The following is a 23,129-nucleotide window of genomic DNA, read 5'->3' on the forward strand; positions in this document are numbered from 1 at the left end:
CTGACAAGGGAGCAAAAGCAATTCAGTGGAGGAAGGACAGTTGTTGTCTTTTCAAGCAATGATGCTGGAACAACTGGACATCCACAGGCAGAAAAATAAACCTAGACACATTCCTTACACATTATAGAAGTTTAACTCAAACTAGATCACATATCTAAGTGTAAAAGGCAAAACTACAAAACTTCCAGAAGAAAACATAGAAGAAAAATCTATATGACCTTGTCATTTTTTTTAACTTCTTATTTTGCATTGGAACTTCCCTCATAGCTCAGTCAGTAACGAATCTGCCTGCAATGCAGGAGACCCGGGTTCGATTCCTGGATCGGGAAGAACCCCTGGCAAAGGAAATGGCAATCCACTCCAGTATTCTCGCCTGGAAAATACCATGGACAGAGGAGCCTGGAGGGCTACAGTCCATGGGGTCACAAGAGCCGGACACGACTTAGAGACTAAACCACCACCATAGCCGATGAATAACAGCAAAGGGACTCAGCCATACATATACACATATCCATTCTCTCCCAAAGGACAGTAGGTCCTTGCTGGTTACCCAGTTTAGACAAAGCAGTGTGTACATGTCCATCCCAAACTCCCTAACTTTTGATAATTCAACACTGAAAGCATGATCAATCCATGGCAAAAAAAAAGTTAAATGTGACTTTACTAAAATTAAAGACTTCTGCTCTGCAAAAGACACTGTTAAGAGACTAAAAAGACAAACCATACACTGGTAGAAAACATTAACCAAAAACATCTCTAATGAAAAGACTTATCTAAAATAAAAAATTGGACATAATAAAATTTAACTTGCATTGACGTTACATGAGGTGCTAATTGTAAAAGTTCTTTACATACAATTGGAATTTAAAAGATTTCCTTAATCCAAAAGCAAATTTAAAAGGTTATATTGCAAATAGATATTTAATTTTCTAAGTGCTTCATACACAGGCTCATAAGAAACACTTCCTGGTAATAACATTTGTGAATTTTATTTCATTGTCTCGCTCAGCTAGACATTAATTCTTAAAGAAGGAGACAACCCCAAAGAATTCCCAACTTACCATATGTCTGATCCTGTATCTAAGAGGAATAAATTTATAATGATTCACACTTTCTGGGAAAGAGAAAATGACCATTATAAATGCTTATGAAAAAGATGTTTAAGATTATACACAAAAAGCATTCCTTTGATCTAGGAACATAGCAAATTGCTTCACAACTTGAAGAAATTTAAATTGCACAATCTTTAAATGATATTAAAAATATTTAGCATGTTAACATCTTTTAATCTCTTAAGTAGTAAGCTTTAGTCTTATTATTTTGTTAATATCTTACTGTTTTATAGTAAGATAGGTTTCAGAGTGTTCTATTTCATTGACTTTAATTAACACAGGCTGGCTGATTGATGTGAAGGAGCCCAATCGACTCAGTTACATCCTTCTCTCAACACCGATCACTGATTCAGTTAGAATCAGCCCTGGGCAGACTGGAGCCCTACTTTTGAATATGCCTTTGCTCTCTCCCTGGCTGCAGCACAGTTTCAATGACTAGAATAAATTTGTCTCATATTTTGTCAAAAACCTTCAGGCAGAGTCCAGGAGACAATTAAGCCCAGATAGGTTTATAAAAGAAGAAATCATGGGACTTCCCCGATGGTCCGGTGGCTAAGACTATGTGTATCTCACTGCAGGGAACCTGGGTGGATCCCTGGTCAGGGAACTAAATCACACGTGCCAACTAAGACCCAGTACAGCCAAATAAACAAATATTTTTAGAAAGAAATTATGGACCCAGACCATGAGAGGGAAACTGAAACACATATCTAAAACAATGGAGTGACAACAGGAAACCACTTAAAACAAGGCTATTGCATTGAATATACACTGTATCTACTGAGGCTACACAGACTTGAATAGTGTCGACCAGAAAAATAATAAGAAAAGAGCTTATCTGGGGTCATAAGAATTTTTAATTTAGGAGACAGATTCAGGTAAACTCAAGAGTATCCCAGAGAAGAAAGAGGGACTTATAAAGGCAAATTCCATGAGGCTGTACTCTGACACAAGAAATATTTGTCCGTATTATGGGATAGGCTATCATGAGGTATTGAGGGCAAGGGTCCCATCAGGTTCTCAGGTTTCTAGAACATTATGAAGATGTTCTGGATGCCTGTGTTATGTATGACAATTCATGGCCAAAAGGTCAGATTTCATCCGAGCTGAGAAGTGCCATCAGTTGCACTTTCCCATGGCCTCCCAGCTCCATTTAAGAGAACTGTCTTAGCAACATCAACTCCATTTTGATTTTCCTTTCAGGATAGGAAATGTGTTAAGAAACCATCTGGTGGCAGCTGGCGACACTGGAGTTCAGGTCTTAAAGCAATAAAGGATATGGAGGATGACTCGGCAGATGGTACTAGGTGGGCAAGAGGCGGGAAAGAAATTAACACAAGCAATAACCAAGTGCTTACCCACCCTACAGCTAAAACAGAAAGCCTCTTTCAGCACACAAAGAAGGAAGGGGACGGAAAGAAAGGAGCAAGTAAGTTGATGAGGGCACAACAGAGCTTGCTTACAGTGTGCTTCGTCTCAAGCAACATGCATAACCTGACCTTTCTCATCATAAGAGATCTCTAATGCCCGTCTGCTGCAGCATTCACTAAATCTAGAACCCTTCCTCGGAGAAGGCAATGGCACCCCACTCCAGTACTCTTGCCTGGAAAATCCCATGGACGGAGGAGCCTGGTAGGCTACAGTCCATGGGGTCGCTAAGAGTCGGACACGACTGAGCGACTTCACTTTCACTTTACCCTTTCATGCACTGGAGAAGGAAATGGCAACCCACTCCAGTATTCTTGCCTGGAGAATCCCAGGGACGGCGGAGCCTGGTGGGCTGCCGTCTATGGGGTCGCACAGAGTCGGACACGACTGAAGCGACTTAGCAGCAGCAGAACCCTTCCTTGAAAAATTTTAGGATCACCTGCTTCTCATCCAGCAGCTGTAAGAAAAACTCTGCACTTGTTAGCCGCTGAAACTGAGAAAAGGAGGGGTTGAAAGTGACCTCCTTGAATCAAGGTTGATCCCAAAGTGGTCTGAAATTTATACTAAGGACATATACCTGCTCATCCTTTACCTAAAGTTGCCCACATGGATTGAAGTAACAGTGTCTATTCTGGAAAAAATCTCAGGTGGGAATTTGTCTCTTTGCTCTCTGATGAGCATTCTAGATCTGGATCCTGGGTGGATTTATTCTTTCCTCTTTCTCTAGTTCCTCTCAGTCATGATACTGTCCAGCAGAGGAGATGAAGTTTAAACAGTGCTTTCTTTGCCACTAGATGATTGTGGGAACTGAACATGCTCTAAATATAATCAGCCTCTCACCCAGCTCCAGGAGGAAAGAGTTCTGTTAGATCTGGCTATCATCACACCGTAAGAAGAGCATCCTCCATATGCTAAAGTGCCATAACCTGTGAGCTGCTGCTAGCTTTTCCACTGCAGACTTTTCAGTGTAACTGCATGTAACACTTTATTTATAGTAATGAAAAAGCACTTAAAATCCAATTCCGTAGTTGGAAATTGCCTCTCTCTAAACAGATGTAGAATAATTAAAAAGAAATCTTTTTCTTTGGCATTATCAGCATGATCTATTTCAATATCCTCCAAGCAGTTCCTCTGTTAAACAACTCACCTATATTAGGTATATTAGCCTAATACACCTTTCATATGGCTTAATGGGAAACTGAAATGTAGTTCCCGTGCATTTGTCTTTCTTTTTATGACCCAAATAATTTATTAGTGAACAATATGTTTCTATAAATTTCCTTTGTCAAGAAGTGGTTTTGTTGAGCAAAATTCCTTATTGAGAACATCCCTTGAAGTGTTTACTGGTAGGCAGTGGATAAAAGGATTGTATTTTCAATGTGGGTAAGAAAAGTGTGGCTTTATGAATCTATATTGTTTACTGACTGCATCAAGCTTTGCATAATACACAAATAAAAGAACTACAACTTGGAAATCCATCATACCTGAGAAGTCCCTGGTCAACATCCATTCATTGACAGCAAACAGGAATAGCATATATAATGGAAACATCCTTCATTCATCCTTCATGTTATTATTACCCTTAACTATTTTCTTCTGAAGAAACCCCTAGTTTATCAATATAGAATATGATAGAAATCTTCCTCTTTGAAAATGGAATGATTGCTACACACTACGAGCTAACATCACACATGAATCTACCAATTACAAATAAGCCTATTTTTGCACAAAGGAAAATTCTTGTTCTACTTTGCAGTTTGAAAAAACAATTGCTCTAAGTTTGAACTCCTGGGGTTATAAAAAAATCTTTGAAAATGTATATTAATAACTTCAGTGTTATATCAATGTGTTTTTCAACCTCTAATGTAACTGGCAAAATTGAAAACATTTTCAGTAATAAAAGCAGTGGATGAGCCATATCTTTTACATTGCATCTCCCCAGCCCAGGAGGAAGTCTAGTAAGAGAGGGAGTGAGTGACTCAGGTAAGGTCACATGGAAAGTGGCCAGCACCATCTCCCTCCCCACCCATGCGTTTCCAGTCCATTTCTCAGTTGACTGAACCATCACGCACCTGGGCAGAGAAGGCATGAGAATGATGGATGGCCAGGCCAAGGCAGACACAAGTGCCATGCAGGAGGCGGCTCTCTTCTGCAGAGGTGGCTGGCTGGGTCGGGCAAATCTCTCACTCTGAAAAATTTGCCAGAGTCTCCTTCCACAAGCAAACAGAGTTGGAAGCCAAGTGTTTCTCTGCTTCTTCAGTCAGTCCTTTACCAAACATTTACTAGTTGGCAACTCCTGGCTGGGCGCCCATAACTGCAGGGCTAGGGGAATAGTTTGGAGTCAGTTATGGGCTGAACTGTGTCCCACACAAAGTCCATATGTAGAAATCCCTAGTACCTTAGAGTATGACTTCTTTGGAGGTCGGGTTCTTTAAAGAGGTGATTACGGCTAAATGAGGTCATGAGGGAGTGCCTTATCCAATATGACCGATGTCCTTATAAAAAGAGGTGAGCAGGACACAGATGTGTGTGCAAACAGAGGAAAGACATGAAACACAGGTGGTACCAAGTGGCCATCTACCAGCCAAGGAAAGAGGACTCTGAAAGAACCCACTTTCCAACAACTTGATCTTGGATTTACCGCCTCCAAAACTGTGAGAAAATAAATGTCTGTTGTTTAAGATCCCCAGGCTGTGGCATTTTATCAAGGTAGACTGGAAACTAATCCAGGTTACAAGGATGAACACGAGATCACTGCCATTAAGGAACTCACTGTCCATCAGGACAGAGTGGTGTGGCTCCTTATATGAGAATGCTGGAGTTCTAGGGTACAGAGAGGAGAAGCCAACTAACTGCTCTTTCTTGGGGACTAAGGATGTCTTCACAAAGAAGGGGGAGATTAAGCTGAGCAGTAAAAGATTAGAGTAGTTGACCCCAGAAAAGAAGTGGAGAAAAATATTCGGGGTAGAGAGAACAGAATGGGTACAATGCTCAATGTATGTAAACACACGGTGCTTCCTGAGAAGCATCAACTGTGTGGCCTGCCTGCTGAACAGATGGGAGATTACTGGGAGATGAGGCTGGAAAGCAAAGCTGGAGTAAAATATTCAAGTGAGTAGAGTGATACAATAAGGAGTTTGAATTTCATTCTGAGATAATTAGGGATTTCTATGCAAGGAAACAGAATTATCTGGTCTGTATTTTATGATCTAACGACAAGGTATAAGAAACTTAGAAGAGAGATGAAGCCCAAGCCAGAGACACAAGTTAGAGGACTAGTACTATAGCCCAAACAGAAATGTCCACAACTTTTCTAGGGAAGCGGCAACAGAAATGGAGGTGCAGAGAAAGAAGGATGACAGAGGCAAATTTGAGTAAAAGAATTTATTAAATGTCTACAATCTCTACTACCTAATCTTTGAGACTTTCTCTAAGGAAGATGCTGAAATCAGTAGTACTAGGAATCAAAGTAGAAGGCAGGATCAAAGGTCTTGTAGGTCCAAACCTCAAACCACCCCCCTTGCTGATCCAATAAATGTTGTATATTTGGCCCTGTCCTCTGGGCCCATGGAAGACATGGGGACAAATCAGAAAGAGTAGAAAGAAACCATGTTTGCACAAGGAGAACTTTCACATGTAAGTCAAAGTGCATAAAGGCTAGAACAATATCATGAATTCCCTCTCCCTGAGACCTACTGAAACCATTTCTTAGAAAATTTATATTCATGCATAATGTGTCCAGAGCATTCTAAACTGCAAATGGAAACACACAGAGAAGACTGCACTAGCCACAGCCCATGATCTCTACACCCTTCAGAGTCTCGGGGTGAGCATATGGCTGCAAAAGAGGCCCATCCAATAAGACCACAGGACTAACCAGCAAGGTAATGGGCTTCCCAGGTGGCGCTAGTGGTAAAGAACCCACCTGCCAATGCAGGAGATGTAAGAGACGTGGGTTTGGCCCCTGGGTCAGGAAGATTCCCTGGAGGAGGGCATGGAAGCCCATTCTAGTATTCTTGCCTGGAGAATCCCATGGACAGAGGAGCCTGGAAGGCTACAGTCTGTAGGGTCATAAAGAGTTGGACATGACTGCATGACTGAGCACAATGGGCATGATAGATAGCATGACAGACTCAATGGACATGAATCTAAGCAAACTCTGGGATATAGAGAAGGATAGGGAAGCCTGGTGTGCTGCAGTCCATGGGGTCATAAAACATCACACATGACTTAGCAATTGAACAGCAATGAACATGAGAGAGTGAACATGAATGAAGGCAAAAACATTGGAACCTTGAACTGAGGAAGAACAACCAGGAAGTCAACATGGAAAATGGTGGAGCCACCAAATGTAGGAATCAAGCAGAGGAAGCGCCTGCTGATGTCTGGTGCAAAACCTCAGCCTCTGGGTTCCCCTCCTTCCTTTTCCAATTTGCACCTATTTCCCAATACTTCCTTCCCAGATGAGAATTAAGGGGATGAAGTGATCCTTGTTGGTTTTCCTTTCACTGCCCTACTTATAACCTTAAGACATCCAACATTTTGAAACCTCTTCTCTCCACAACAGTACAAGACTAGGGATGAAGACTAGAGCAGGCAGGGGAGTGAGGGGGTCTGATCCCGGGGTGTACACAGCCTGCTTCAGAGGGAAGAGAAGCAGGGCTTTGCTTCCAAGTTGGAGACAGGTATTAGCCCTCCTTCCCAACCACAGCCAAGCAGTAGTACTGATGGACTTCCTCCCAGATAAACCAGAGTGAAGGAGAGTATTTTGGATCAGAATCTTGAGGAGAGGGAGTTTACAACTTGGCTCATAATAAAGAGGGATGGCCATCCTCACAACCCCATTCTGAAATGAAAACTCTGTCTTCTGTAACACACCAGGATCAAAAATCTATATTCCCATCCCCTCTGGCAGTTAGTTTCTGGTCTCAGACTCCCGACCCTAGGTAAGCGAAGCCCTTCTTCATCCTTATTGTCTTGAAAATACAGTTTCCAACCCTTGGTCTCCTGCTTCACATATGGTCACAGAACATCATCAGAAACTTCTCCCCTGTGAGTATGGAGCAAACAGAAGTTCAACATCCCCACATGTGCAAATGCCTGCAGTCCACATACGATGCTTGGCTGGTCTCCTAAGCAGGTGTGTCTGGCTGAACCAGTTGGCCATGGTCTAGGCTTCCGCTGTTCAGCAGCATCCATAGTACACCTGCCCTAACTTTTATTTAAACTTTCTATTTTGTATTGGGGTATAGCCAATTAACAAACAATATTGTGATAATTTCAGGTGAACAGGAAAGGGCCTCAGCCATACATATACACGTATCCATTCTCTCCAAACTCCCCTCCCACCCAGATTGCCACATAACATTGCACAGAGTTCCCTGTGCTCTACAATACATTCTTATTGGCTATCCATTTTAAATATAGCAGTGTGTACATGCACTCGTCCTCTGCAATACCCCACACACTGTCTGTGGAGTGTATTTCTCCCTAAATATTTTTTTAGGATCATGATACTCCAAATTGCAGTCCAAAAACATCTCTTCTAATAAGCTGAACTACTAAGCCTGAAGTTTCAAGCAGTTAACTTTTTGATGCATGGAATTTAAAGCCACTACTAGACTGGAGAGGTGTCTGTGCTCCAGAAAGGTCATTGCCATGAATCTGAATTATCTGGGAGTTAGACATAGGGCTGTTCCTGGTCATCACTGTGCCATTGCTTTACTCCAATGTTCACACACATGTGAAACCAGGGTAGTCTCGGGGCGGGGTTGGGGGTAGATATAAAAGGGCAGCAAGTCACTGTGGGTTATGAGGAAGAGGAAAAAAACCAGAAGAGGCACTGTTTCCATGCCTACCATTTCAGTTCCAACATAACTTCTTTTATTCAGAAGTGTCAGCTGCACCGCATCTTTCTTCATGCCTTCTAGACTCATGGCTCAATCCTTTGTCTCTACGCCAATGTGGAGTCTCTGGAAATTACCCTGACTTGGAAAATCCTGCAGTCTGCTTTAGTTACTGCATATGAAGTTTCATTTTTAAGAAAATGAGGAGAGCAAGCTGGTTAATTGGTGGTCACCTTAAATCTCTTCCATGGGAAGTAACCAAGAGGATATTAACATTTTTAAATTTGTCTAAACTTTGAGACATATTCTTTCTAACTGTAGGTCCTTGATTTCCTTGTTCTTACAGCATTTACTTTGCAACCCCATGGACTGCAGCCTGCAAGCTTCCTCTGTCCATGGAATTTTCCAGGCAAGAATACTGGAGTGAATTGTAATTTCCTCCTCCAGGGGATCTTCCCAGCCCAGGGATAGAACCTGCATCTCCTGCATTGGCAAGTGAATTTTTCACCACTGAGCTACCGGGAAGCCCTGACTCTTGTTAGTTTTATAATCCAGGAACATCTTCCTCAAGGACTGGGACTCATCCCTTTGAAATGTAACCATGAAGGAAACAAAGACCCCTATCAGTGTCTGTGGAAGGGCAGGGAATCTAACTTCGGTGATCCACAAATAGCAGGCACAGATGGCCTCATCACACTGAGAAACCAGCCCCTTCATGACCTCCAGAACTTTGCTAGTGACTCACTCCAACACTTAAAAACTCCCCCACCTTTTGTGTCAGCGGAATTGAGTTTAATCTCTGTCTCTTAGGGCAACTGTCTTGACCCTTATTGCAAAACTCTTGAGACTGGAGCAGAATCCATTAAACATCTCACTGAGAATCCAGAATCTGAATCCACTGGATCTAGTCCCAGAATTTTGTATGACTATAAATGAATTTATTTAAAGCAAAAAGTTGGTCAAAAGCTAGATGTTAAGTCTACTTCCTGAATATGTTTTAGCCCTGAAAGTAGACTGAGAAGACCTGAGTGTCTTATGAGAACTTTATATATATATATAAAATAGATAACTAATAAACTACTGTATAGTACACAGAACTCTGCTCAGTACTGAGTTTATATGAGAATAGAACCTAAACAAGAGTGATATATGCATATGTATAGCTGATTCATTTTGCTGTACAGCAGAAACTAATACAACATTGTAAATCAACTATACTCCAATAATTTTTTAAAAAGAACTTTCTATAGACTGGGCACCAGATCCTTGCAGTGCTAAGCAGATAGAATCAACTTTCATTTCAATCAGTATGTATTTTCAAATGTAAAAATGCTTTAGACATGAAAGTAAACATAGATGAGTTTGTTTGAAATATATATGATGACACATGCTTGAAAAATGACTATAACTTTAACTAAGATTTTAAAAATTTATGCCATACAACATAATAAAGGCCATCTATGACAAATTCACAGCTAAATGATGATGAAAAGCTTAAAGCTTTTCTTCTAAGATCAGGAATAAGACAAAGGTGTCCATTATTGCCGCTTTTATTCAACAGAGTATTAGAAGTTCTAGCCACAGCAATTCATGAAGAAAAGGAGACATCCACACTGGAAGAGAAGTAAAACTGCCAATATATGCAAATGACATGATACTACACATAAAAAATCCTAAGGACTCCACCAAATAACTGTTAGAACTGATAAATTCAGTAAAGTTTGAGTACAAAATCAATAGACAGAAATCTTGCAATCTATACACTAATAACAAACTACCAGAAAGAGAAATCAAGAAAACAGTTCCATTTATCAAAAAGAATAAAATACCCAGGAATATATTTAATGAAGGAGATAAAAGACTTGTACTCTAAAAACTGTAAGACACTGATGAAAGAAGCTGAAGACAACACAAATGGAAAGATATACCAAGTTCATGAAGAGGAAGAATTGTTATGGCTAAAACCCTCATACTACCCAAAGCAATCTACAGTTTCAATGCAATCCTTATCAAAATGTGAACAGTATTTTTCACAAAAATAGAACAGATAATTCTAAGACATAAAGATGGCCAACAGACATGAAAAACTGCTCAGCATCTCTAATCATCAGGGAAATGCAAATCAAAACCACAATGACATAGCATCTCATTCAGAATGGCTGTTTCTGGAAAGACAGATATATCAAGTACTGGCGAGAATGTGGAGAAAGGGAAACCTTATGCATGATTAATGGAAATGTACATTGGTGCAGTCACTATGGAAAACAGAATCAGTTTTCCTAAAACATTAAAAATAGAAGAATTACTACACAATCCAGCAGTTCCACTTCTGGTATATATCCAAAAAACATGAAAACACTAATTTGAAAAGATGTTTGCATTTTTACATTCATATAGCATTATTTGCAATAGCCAAGATACCAAAGCAACCTAAATGGTCCATCAACAGATGGATAAAGACGATGTGGCAACCACATATATTGAATATATATATATCTCCATTAAAAAGAATAAAATCTTGCCATTTGTGACATTACAGTATGGACCTAGACGGTATTATGCTAAGTGAAATAAGTTAGATAGCATAGGAAATATAGTCAATAATATTGTAATAACTTTGTATGGTGACAGATGACACATCGTGATGGTCAATTTAAAATGTATAGAAATGTCAAATCACTATGTTGTATGCTTGAAACTAACAATATTGCATGTCAACTATACTTACAATTTTTTTTAAATAGGAAAAAATTCAACCATGCAATATTTTTTGATTTCTTATTATAGAGCCTAACTTCCTTATCTTTTTTGATTTTTTAATCAAATATCTGATTGACCTTTATTTTTCTACTGCAGCTTTGATTTATTACAATTTAGCTTTCCTGACTTAACTACTATAAAATTTGAAGGCTCTCTTGTGCCAGCATACACACAGCTTAGTCCAGTCAAATAAGATCAGTAACTCTTTAGTGAGCCCTTCCTCTATACTGTAGACCCTTATTGCCCTAGATAAGGATAAAGAATTTCACATGAAATTTCCTTTTTTATATACTCCTGTTTAATTTGATACGGTAAAGGGCATATTACTAAATGTTTCCTAAGGAAAAGGAGATTATGCAGCAGAAAGCTAGATCCCCATGAATTATTAAATCCTCCAATGGTCACTTTGCTTTCATCACTTCACCTTTAAAGAAAGGCTGTAACATTTACAAACCATTGTGTGATTAACGTGCATAAGAACACAGCCTGGCTATTTACAGTAGCAAATTGCCTTGAGAGAGAGGAGTGAAATTCCCTCTCCCATTAAAATGCTCAGAAGCAATTAACTGTATGATATATAGTGTAGTCTAAGGAAGATTATAAAGGAAAATAAGAATGATGTTCAAACTGAGTTGAGTCCTAAGTAGAAGTAGGTTTATGTTTATATAAACAAAAATATTTTAGTAGATGAATTACTTGATTCCTAGGCTTTCAAAAAATTCATAGACTGCATTTGCATAAAAATTCATGGAGGGTGTTGAGAACACATTTTTCTCAAATTCAGAAAGGCCCACTGAGGAGAAGTCGTGATTCCGATGAATCACAAAACAAACTCAGTTAACCGGCACAAAACTTTTTTTCAGTCTAAAATTAAGTATCTCAAAATTTAACCTGTGTGTCATTTATATACAGCATACATTTTTATTTGCAACATTCATAAAAAGACAATCCTATTAACTCATCTTGACCCTAGAGCTTGAACCATTGTACAGCATCATGTATATATTTTGGAAGGCGGAGAAGACCTAACATTGCTTCTCAAAGTCCTTCCCATGCTTCACTGTTAAGCTGTCATCCGTGTCCTCAAATTTTACCTGGTTTTCTTTCTATTCATCAGCCAAGCTCTGAGCTCTGTACTAAATACTTTGCTTTGTAAAATAACTCTTTATATCATTTTCTCTCCACACACCCACAATTGCATATCTAAGTGCAGGATCTTAGCTATTGACTACAGGTCTAAATTTTCTATAGTATCTAGTTTAGAGCCTCATGCATAGTAGGTTTTCAGGGAATGAGCAAATTACTCCACATTGCAGAAGACAGTAAAAATGATTAACTTTATTATCACATAAGCACCGTATTTACTAATTTCCTTTTTTCCTCTTCCACGAAAGTCAAAACCACACACATAACAAATATGGACACTGAAAACATTGTTCTTTGCTCATTTCATTTCCTATTTTATCTGCTGCAAAAGATAAAATATTGACCATAAAACATCAACAAGGCAAAAAACACCAACATGCCCAAGTCATAGTTTATTCAGCCAAACACAGAGAAGTACTCCTCCAGCAGGTAACTCTTGCCATTCAGCCCACATATATCTACTATATCCCAGTTATGTGATAGGCACTTTCAGATAGACCAGCATGGTGAGCAAAAAGCATGGCACACATCTTGCCGAGTTTGCAACCCACCTGGGGAGATAGACACTAAGTAAACAAAAAAGATACCAATATAATTACAATTTTGTAAGTGATATAGAGGAAAAGAAATACTAAGCGGAAATTATGCTACAGAGGACTCATTTTCGAAAAAGTGATCAAGGAAAATTTTCTGAAATAGCACTATTCAAATTGACATTTGTAGAATGAGCAGCATTTCACACACACAAAACAGCATGTACAGAGGTTTATTGAAGAATGTGTGTTTTAGGAACTAAAATTTAGTGGAAGGTGGAAAGAGAAGAGTAAAAAACAAGATCTGACTATATCCTATATACAATGTGCTCATTTTAGATTTAAGGACATAGGCAGAAAATGACAGGATGAAAAAAGATATTCCATGCAACTGGTAACCAAAAGAGAATGGGGAAGTCTATACTTTGTCTCTAAGTAACAAAAAATCACAGGAGACCAAGAAGGATATTATATATGATAAAAGGGTCAATCCATCAGGAAGATACACCAATTATAAACATATGTACCCAACATCTAAATTGTATATTTAGAACACTTACATATATAAAAGCAAACTGACGGTACTGAAGGAAGAAATAGAGAGGAATATAATAATAGATGTCAATACCTCACTTTCAATAATTGATAGAATATCTAGAAAGATGAATAAGGAAAAGGAGATGTGAATAGAATCAAATAAACCTGTAGAATCAAATAAACCTAACAGACATACACAGAATTTTCCACCCAACACCAGAACACAATGGGTCTCAAGTGCTCATAGATATTTACCTAGAATATATCATAGTTGGATTACAAACAAGGTCACAAAGCAAGTTTTGACAAATTTAAGAATGAAATCATACCAAGTAATTTTTTCTGATCATAATAATATGAAACTAGAAATTAAATACACAAAGAAAATTAAAAGATTCACAAATACATGAGGATTAAACAAAATGGTAAATAACAACTAATAGGTCACAGAAGAAATAAGAGAAATTAAAAAATCCTTGAGTCAAACAAAAATGGAAATATAACATACTAAAATTTGTGGGAAGCAGCAAAAGCAGTTCTATAAGGGACAGTTATAGAGATAAATGTCTACCTCAAGAAATATGAAAAGTCTTAACCTAAATTTATTTCTCAAGGAACTACTCGAAGAATAAATGAAGCACAAAGTTAGTTAGAAAGAAGGAAATAACAGAGAAGAAATAAATGAAAGAAACCGAAAGACAATAGAGAAGATCAATGAAACTAAAAGCTGATCCTTTGAAAAGATAAACAAAATTGGCAAACCTTTAGCTAGACTCACCAAAGGAAAAAAGAGGAATAAAAATAAAATCAGAATGAAAGAGGGGACAAGTGATAACATATAAATCATTACACAACTATAAACAATTTTATGCCATCAAATTGGCCTAGAAAAAAATGAACATATTCCTAGAACATACAGCATACCAAGACTGAATAATGGTGAAACAGAAAATCTGACGAGAAAAATTACTAGTAAGGATGTTGAATCAGTCACCCATAACCTCTCAACAAACAAAAATCCAAGAGCAGAGAGCTTCATTTGTGATTTCTGTCAAATATTTAAAGAGGGATTAAAATGAATTGCTCTCAGACTTTCCTAAAAAAAGAAGAGGAGAGAATCCTTCCACACTCATTATATGATACCAGCATTACCCTGATACCAAAACCAGTCAAAGTTACTTCAAATAAAGAAAATAAAGACTTGCCTGGTGGCTCAGACGGTAAAGCATCTGCCCATAATGTGGGAGACCCAGTTTCGATCGATCCCTGGGTCGGGAAGATCCTCTGGAGAAGGAAATGGCAACCCACTCCGGTACTCTTGCCTGGAAAATCCCATGGATGGAGGAGCCTGGTAGGCTGCAGTCCATGCGGTCACAAAGAGTCAGACATGACTGAGCGACTAAACTTTCACTTTCAGGCCCACATTCCTGACAAATATATAGATGCAAAAATACTCAACAAAATATTAGCAAAGTGAATTCAACAAAACATTAAAAGAATCATATACCATGATTAAGTGGGATTTATACCAGGGATGCAAGAATGGGGCAATGTCTGCAAAATCAGTGTGGTACACCACATGAAGGGTAAGAATCATATAATCATCTCAACAGATGCAGAAAACACATTTGGCAAAATTCAATACACATTCACGATTAAAAACTCTCAGTGAAATAAAGAGAATATACCTCAAAATAATAAAGGTCATATCTATCAAGCCTACAGCTAACATCACACCCTATGGTGTAAAGCTCAAAGCTTTTCCTCTAAAACAGGAAGAGGATGAGGATGCCCATTCTCACCACTTTCCTACAACATAGTATTGGAAGTCCAAACCAGAGCAATTAGTCACGAAAAAACAATAATAGGCATCCAAATTGAAAAGCAAGAAGTAAAATTGTCACTATTTGTGTATATTGTTATATTATAAATTATTGTTATATTATAAAATATTGTTATATTATAAAACCTCTCCATCAGAAAAATGGTTTGAATAAATAAATTCACTAAAGTTGCAGGAAATAAAATCGGTACACAAAAATCTGTTGCCTTTCTATATATTAATAAAGAACTACAAGAGAAATTAAGAAAACAATCCCATTTAAAACTACATCAAAAATAACAAAATACATAGGAATAAATTTAACCAAGGAAGGGAAAGAAGTATATATTGAAAACTATAAGACATTAATGAAAGAAATTGAAGAAGACATGAATAAATGGAAAGATATTTCATGCTCATGGACAGGAAGAATTTATAATGTTTAAATGTTCATACTATCCAAAGCAATCTACAGATTCAATGCAGTTTTTATCAAAGTTCCAAAGGCCTTTGTCACAGAAATACAGCAAATAATCCTAATGTTTGTAAGGAAACATCCCTGAAAAGCCAAAGCAATCTTGAAAAACAAAGCTGGAGACATTATGTTCCTTGATTTCAAAATATATGGCAAAGTTACAGTAATTAAAACTATGATATTGGTATCATAACAGAATAGAAAGCTCAGAACTAAACCCACACATATATGGTCAATTAGTTTATGATGGGTCAAGATTATACAATGGGGTAAGACAGTCTTTTTGATAGGGTGTTGGGAAAACTAGACAGCCACGTGCCAAAGAATGCAAACTGACCACTATCTTATACCATACACAAAAACTAGCTCAAAATACAATAAAGGTTTAAACATAAGTCCCAAAATTATAAAACTCCCAGGAGAAAACATAGGCAGTAAACTCCTTAACATAGGTCATGGTAATGAATTTTTTAATCTGACACCAAAAGCAAAACCAACAAAAACAAAAATAAGTAGGACTACATCACACTAAAAATCTTCTGCTCAGCAAAGGAAACCATCAACAAAATGAAAAGATAAAGTCAGCATACTAAATGGAAGAAAATAATTGTAAGTCATTTACACGATAAAGGGTCAATATCCAGAATATATAGACTCATACAACTCAAAAGCAAAAACAAAAAAACTCTGAATCAAATGAAAACAAACACAAACAATCCAATTTAAAAATGTGCAGAAGATCTGAATAGACTTTTTTTTTTTTCTCCAGAAAAAACATACAACTCAACATGAAAAATCAGCCTGCAATGCGGGAAACCTGGGTTCGAGATCATTAATCATTAGACAAATGCAAATCAAAACCACAGTGAGATATCACCTCACAACTGTCAGAATGGCTGTTACCGAAAAGGCAAGAAGTAGCTGGTGTTGGCAAGGATGTGGAGAAAAGGGAATCTTTGTGCACTATTGCTAAGGATGAAAATTGGTGTAGCCTCTATTGAAGTGAGCTTCCCCAGTGGCTCAGCAGTCAAGAATCCATCTGCTGTGCAGGAGATTTGCAGGAGTGTGGATTCGATCCCTGGGTTGGGAAAATATCTTGGAGTAGGAAATGGCAACCCACTCCAGTATTCTTGTGTGGAGAATTCCACGGACAGAGGAAGTGGGCTCTAGTCCATGGGATCGCAAAGATTCAGACATGACTGAGCAACTAAACAACAGCAGCTATGGAAACAGTATGAAGTTCCCTCAAAAAATTAAAAATCGAACTACAAATGATCCAGCAATTCCACTTCTGGATATTTATCCAAAGAAAACAAAAACCCAAATTCAAAAAAATGCGTGCACCCATGTAGGTGGATTCAGTGTCCAAACTCTCAATCACCACTCTTATGACCTTGCTGAAAAACATTATATATTCCTTAAAGATAAAAATTTACCAGAAATATTTATGAAATACATGGAACAAGGACATATTAAATGTATAGGAGTAGCTGCTACTAGGAGGGGGTGGGTGGGGGGACAGAGTGAGGAGGGTAATTGTAATTAAAACCAGAGATTAAACAGAAAAACATTAACATTAGACAAAATTCTAAAGAACCAAAGATGACAGCATTTCATACACTGATTAACCCAGCTCTTCACACTGAAGACAATCAAGCAAGACAAATGTAAAGATGTCAAAAAAAGAAACAAATACAATACTTATTAAGAACATCATACATTGAAACCTGACATACAGCTCCCCAATCAATTCAAAGCAGCTAGTTTTTCTTCCACTATTGGTGCAAATGATCATTTCTTTGCTTGAGCTCCACAGGAAGTAGTACCCTTCCTCAACAAAAGAAAAAGACAGATGTGTACAAACTAATGGCTCACTCAGACCATCAAAAGATGAAACATGTATCCGGGAACCCGTTTCTCTCCTGTTAAGACGTGAGGGCTTTGAAGGAGTGAAATTTCTGAGGCATTGATTGTGCTACATCATTTCAAAGGCATCTGAAGAAATTGAATTGTTCCAACACTCAAGCGGCATTCTTATAAACAGCAACGTGCTGCACTTAATTTTTTCGTATGTCATCCACAATATTTCATGTACAACGAGAACATAGCTTATGTTATTTTGAATGTTTCATTGTCCATCAGTTGGGAGTAGCCACCAAACAGCTACTATTAACTATTTGCTAGTTAAAGAAAAAAATTAAATATTCTGGTAGAGTCTAAAACACACATTTCAGAATACCACTACTGCCACCATCCTGCCATCTAATCTGAGTTTTAAAAGTTATTGTAACATTAGCTGCTAAGAGACAAAGGAGCCAGAATTGCAGGGACCTGTCCTAGGAAATGAGGAAGAAAACATCAAAAAGCTATGCTGGACCCTTATCCTCCAGACACTGTGTTCCAGAAAAAAAAAAAAAAAAAACAGAAGGTACAAAAGTGAGCCAGGGGACTTCCCCAGTGGTCCAGTGGTTAAGACTTTGCCTTCCAATGCAGAGGGTGTGGGTTCAATCCCTGATTGAGGAGCTAAAATCTCAGATGCCTCAGCAGCCAAAAAGCAAAACATAAAGTAGAAAAAATATCGTAACAAATTCAGTAAAAGCTCAGGGAAAAAGTGAGCCAGAATACCATTAGCGAAATCTATTCTCTTAAAGGGCTTCCCAGGTGGTGCTAGTGGTAACCTGCCTGCCAATGCAGGAGACATAAGAGATGCGGGTTTAATCCCTGGGTTGGGAAGATCCCCTGGAGGAGGTCATGGCCATCCACTCCAGTATTCTTGCCTGGAGAATCCCACGGACAGAGGAGCCTGGCAGGCTACGGTCCACAGGGTCACACAGAGTCAGACATGACTGAAGTGACTTAGCACTCACACACACACACACCCTACTTAAAACAATAGCTGTAACTATGATATACATGAATGAATTCTTTTCACATGATGTCCATCTGTTAAGCAATAATTGTGCTGTGCTAAGTCACTTCAGTTGTCTCTCTTTGTGACCTTATGGACTGTAGCCCACCAGGCTCCAGTGTCCATGGGATTTTCCAGGCCAGAATACTGGAGTGGGTTGCCATGCCCTCCTCCAGGGGATCTTCCTGACCCAGGCTTCCAACCCAGGTCTCCTGCATTGTAGGCAGATTCTTTACCATCTGTGCCACCTGGGAAGCCCTAAGAGATAATTAAGTTGCATCTTCTAGGAAGACACGGATTGGCTCACTGATTATTCTGAGCAGCAAATTCCAGGTTTCAATATCTAATCCTATTTGTTTGTGTGTTAGATTGTAAGGTGTTGTATTTTAAAAACCCACTGTAGTTCTGAATTTTTACTTGAATTAAAAATACGTTTTTATTTATTGTCTGTCCCTTCTGCTTCCCAGAATTCCTGACACAGAGGCTTGAAAGCCCATGCCCTAAAGGACCTCAGGGCATTTGGAGTCAAGTAAGCAGAAGAGAAACACTTGGCTTGATTTCACCATTCTTCCACTTACTTTAAAATGGCAACTGCAAAATTCTTATTGAATGGATTGAGTAGCTGTCTGGTTTGATTGTAGCTTCAGCAAATCTGTGCCTTTGACCTCCATTGAATTGCTTTTTATCGCTATTTGCAGCAACATTCCTCAGTAAATCACAACGTCTGTCCCTATGGCAACAACACATACCTGAGATGTTACTGCCTCTTTTTCTTGCCAGTAGAAAAACAGAAGAGAAAATAATAACTCTACATAGTGGCTCTTTCCACGCTGTCATGATGACATCTTAGGATGCATTGTATGTTTTCAACTAGGAATCCCTGAATCAAACTCAGTGGTTGCATGTACAAGCATGTCATTCCTTCTGCAGGCGTAAATGAAAGGCAAATGTGTAAATTTATATACATGGTTATCCACTTCAGATGTGAACTGAAGACCAAATGCCGTACATGCATAGGACAGATAAGGGACATTTTCTAGCCAGCTATGTGTGCGCTTAGTTGCTCAGTCGTGTCCAACTCTTTGTGACCCCATGGACTGTAGGCTGCCAGGCTCCTCTGTCCCTGGAATTCTCCAGGCAAGAATATTAGAGTGGGTTGACATTTCCTCTTCCAGGGGATCTTCCCAACCCAGGGATCGAACCCAAGTTTCTTGCATTGAAGGCAGATTCTTTACCATCTGAGCCACCTGGCAAGTCCTCAAAGAGAGAAATTAAAACATCCCACATATTGAAGCTGGACCCTAGCAAGTCTTAGTGTATTCATGATTAAGGATGATCTTTGCTTTCCCTTTATGTGATCCTGCAAAGGATAAGGGATGATTATATTTGTCCTGTATAACTTCAATATTTTTCCACATGGGGACATATAGTTCTTAGACAATAAAATAAACCTGAACAGATTCTCACTAATGCACTATTTTTAGAGTGCCCAGTGATTAAAAATTGGAAATGTATGTGTTTTTCAATATGTAGAGGCAGGGGGAGGGAGTAAACAGAGAAGAGGAAAAGGTGGCATTTTCCATACACATAACCAGCTCAAGAATTCTGGAATATCACACCAGAAAGCATACCACCAGGACTCCTTTCTGGTCTGACAAATTTCTAGAAGAAAAATGGTGAAGATCTGAGGCCTGAAGGTAAACACTTGGATGCCAAGATGAAGAATTTTCAAAAATTAATAAATAATAGAAAGAAAAGGCCTGCCACCACCCCTGAGAGACTGAAGGGAACATGAGAGAATTGGGCAAAAAGTGGCAGAAAACAGAGCATATGCTTTTCAGTCTGGGACAAGATTTCTGGAGAAAGAATATGTGTAGGAGTTTAGTGTCTTGCTATTTCTTGGGCTTAAAATAGCCAGTGTCATCGCAGGCATTTCCAAGGTGAAAGAAAAGGGTGGGTAGGCTGAAGTCCGAGAGGCCAGAGAATGGGGCGACAGGCATTTGTGCAAGAATACAAATGGGCTCCATCTAGGCCCTGAGGTGGCCAGAAATCAGAGCTCCAAGTGCTCAGGACAGCAGGGAAAACAGAAGGAACCAGGGTGCTGAGGACCTAGGAACCACCTACACCCACACTGTTACAACCAGCACCACTGGAAGGCACTTTGGGCCAAGAATTCCAGAAAGCACCGCCTGAACTCAACGGGTATCCACTCCCTAGTATTTAGAACATGGAGGTTCTGCACCATCTCGTTTCTCTTTCTCCCTCTGCTTCCCTTCTGAACAGTCCAGCAACCCAGTGTTCCACCATGAAAGTCCAGTTGCTAGTTTAATGATGCTCACCTTGCAACACTTTTCTGCATTTGGCTTTTCTGCATTCCAGTGGGCTGCAACAAAGGTGTGGCTCTACCATCATTATGGCCAAGAAGTAGGGTTAGGTGACATTTGGGGCAAAATTGGGTGTAAATGAATTTTTTTTCCATTGCCACACCCCTCATAACATCATCCACTCCCTTGCAGTAAAACTGATAAAACATAATGCCTTGTCTGATACCACACCTCTAAAAACAGAAAGAGACCCCTATGGCATAGTAGGCAATGTTACTGTCTCATTAGTCCCTCTTATATGCCAGTGTCTTTGAAATAGAATGGATGAGCTACATTTGCACATTAGTTGGATTCAGTCATGTAAAATTATTCTATTTTCCTTTCATTGTCATCTCCTGTGGCCTTCAGGAACAGATGTTTCTTTTGAACATCTGGCAGCTCTAGCCCTGAAACATCAACTAAGAGGGACATGGTTTTGTCTAGCAGCTTAGACTACTGCCCAGATACAGCCTGGGAGGAAAACTTGTGTGCACATGAGACACACACACACACATTTATAAACCACAAGCACGGAGCTATAAATATACATGAGTCACCCAGTAAAACAAGAGAAGCAATAAGGAAATGTTGAAGCTATATTTCTCTGAATACTTCTATTTTCAAAACTATTGCTTTAAATAATGGCTTGAGTTTGGTGTATTATCTTCAACAAGTGCAGCAGAACTAGATGATTCAAGGTCTGTTGAGCCATGTTTGTCTAAGACTGATGTGCTGTTCTTTGCGTGGATCCTTAGCAATGATCATCAGTATTTTGTGAGCCATTGTTGTCCAAGCTGCCTACTGGCCTGATGACTTTAGGCAACTGAATAGTCACCCCCAGATCTCTTCTGAAGTGCAGATTTTAATTGCCATTAACCTTTGAGTACACATTGAAAGGTTTTCCTTCAGTACACCATTTCACATAGTCCTATATTTAAACATTAGCTATTATGGTCTGGCTGGCTCCAAGGCTCATGCTCTTATTTCACACATAGCACTGCTTTTAATTTTTTTTTTTTCCCCATACACAGTACTGGGCTTCCAAGGTGGCGCTAGTGGTAAAGAACCTGCCTGCCAATTTAGGAGATGCCAGAGTCACAGGTTCAATCCCTGGGTCAGGAAGATCCCTTGGAAAAGAAAATGGCAACCTGCTCCCATTTTCTTGCCTGGAAAATTTCATCCACAGAGGAATCTGGGGGGCTGTTGTCCATGGGGCTGCAAAAAGTCAAACACAACTGAGCACACATAGGACACACGCTGCCTTTAATGAAGTTATTTTAAAACATATTTCTCAGAGATAACAGACCATTTCCCCCGCAATACTTAACATTTTAGGTACAGCTGTAAGCAAAGAGGTCTTCCTGTATTTTAATTCCAGAATATCTTCCTGCATATTAATTCCCAGAGTAAGCAATTGAAATATCAGGAAGAATTTTATACCACTCACAGATTCGAATATTTTTCTGTACATTCTTCCCCTTAGTTTATTTAACCAACACTGCAGCCAGTGTTCCTTCCTGGTAATGCCTCTGTTTACACTTAATTTAGAGTTTCTCTTGGAAGCTTCTGCCCAGAAAGAGATTACATTCCCCCTAACCCCCTCTGCCTCTAAGCAAGGCCAAGCAGTTGAGTTGTACTCCATGAAATATGAGTGGAAAAGTTAGAGCCCACTTTCAAGCCTGACCCATATAAACCCTTTTATGTGGTTCTCGATTTTCTCTTCTCACCCAACTTTCAGCTAAATTTTAATGTCTGGGGTCACTTTGAAAGTCCCATATTGCCGACACAGATCTCCATTGCCTGGGTCCCTGAACTACTGGAGGGAGCACAACCTTTCCCAACAATTGACTGGACTTTATGTGAGCAAGAAATAAATGTCTAGTTGGCCCCTTTGTCTACAAAAGTTTAAGCTGAAGATCTGGGAATATTTTGCATTTTTGTATACATTTGAATCTCATGTAGATCATATTTGAAATAGTTTTCATAAAAAGATTTACATGCATGGTTGCAATTATATGCTCATTACATGAGAGTTGTCTTCAAGCTACTTGACACGTCCCTAGGGTACTTATTTCCTGTGCTGCACACATGGAGAAGGCAATGGCAACCCACTCCAGTACTCTTGCCTGGAGAATCCCATGGATGGAGAAGCCTGGTAGGCTACAGTCCACGGTGTCGCGAAGAGTCGGACACGACTGA

At 39.0% G+C, this 23,129-nt stretch overlaps 1 long non-coding RNA gene across 2 annotated transcripts in view; it reads right to left on the minus strand.

The window, feature by feature from the left end:
• Positions 1 to 23,129, minus strand: part of LOC145528697 (uncharacterized) — a 436,715-nt gene that overhangs the window by 98,547 nt on the left and 315,039 nt on the right. The window contains exon 5 of one of the 2 annotated variants that reach the window (XR_014070559.1): positions 21,915 to 22,145. The exons of the other annotated variant lie outside the window; for it this stretch is intronic. This is a non-coding gene — a long non-coding RNA (uncharacterized LOC145528697). Of the gene's footprint in view, positions 1 to 21,914; positions 22,146 to 23,129 lie in introns of those variants that run through there. 2 annotated transcript variants of the gene reach the window in all.

This window comes from Giraffa tippelskirchi, chromosome 12 (assembly GCF_054371585.1).
Source record: "Giraffa tippelskirchi isolate mGirTip1 chromosome 12, T2T-mGirTip1v1.2.pri, whole genome shotgun sequence".
Lineage (NCBI taxonomy): Eukaryota > Metazoa > Chordata > Mammalia > Artiodactyla > Giraffidae > Giraffa > Giraffa tippelskirchi.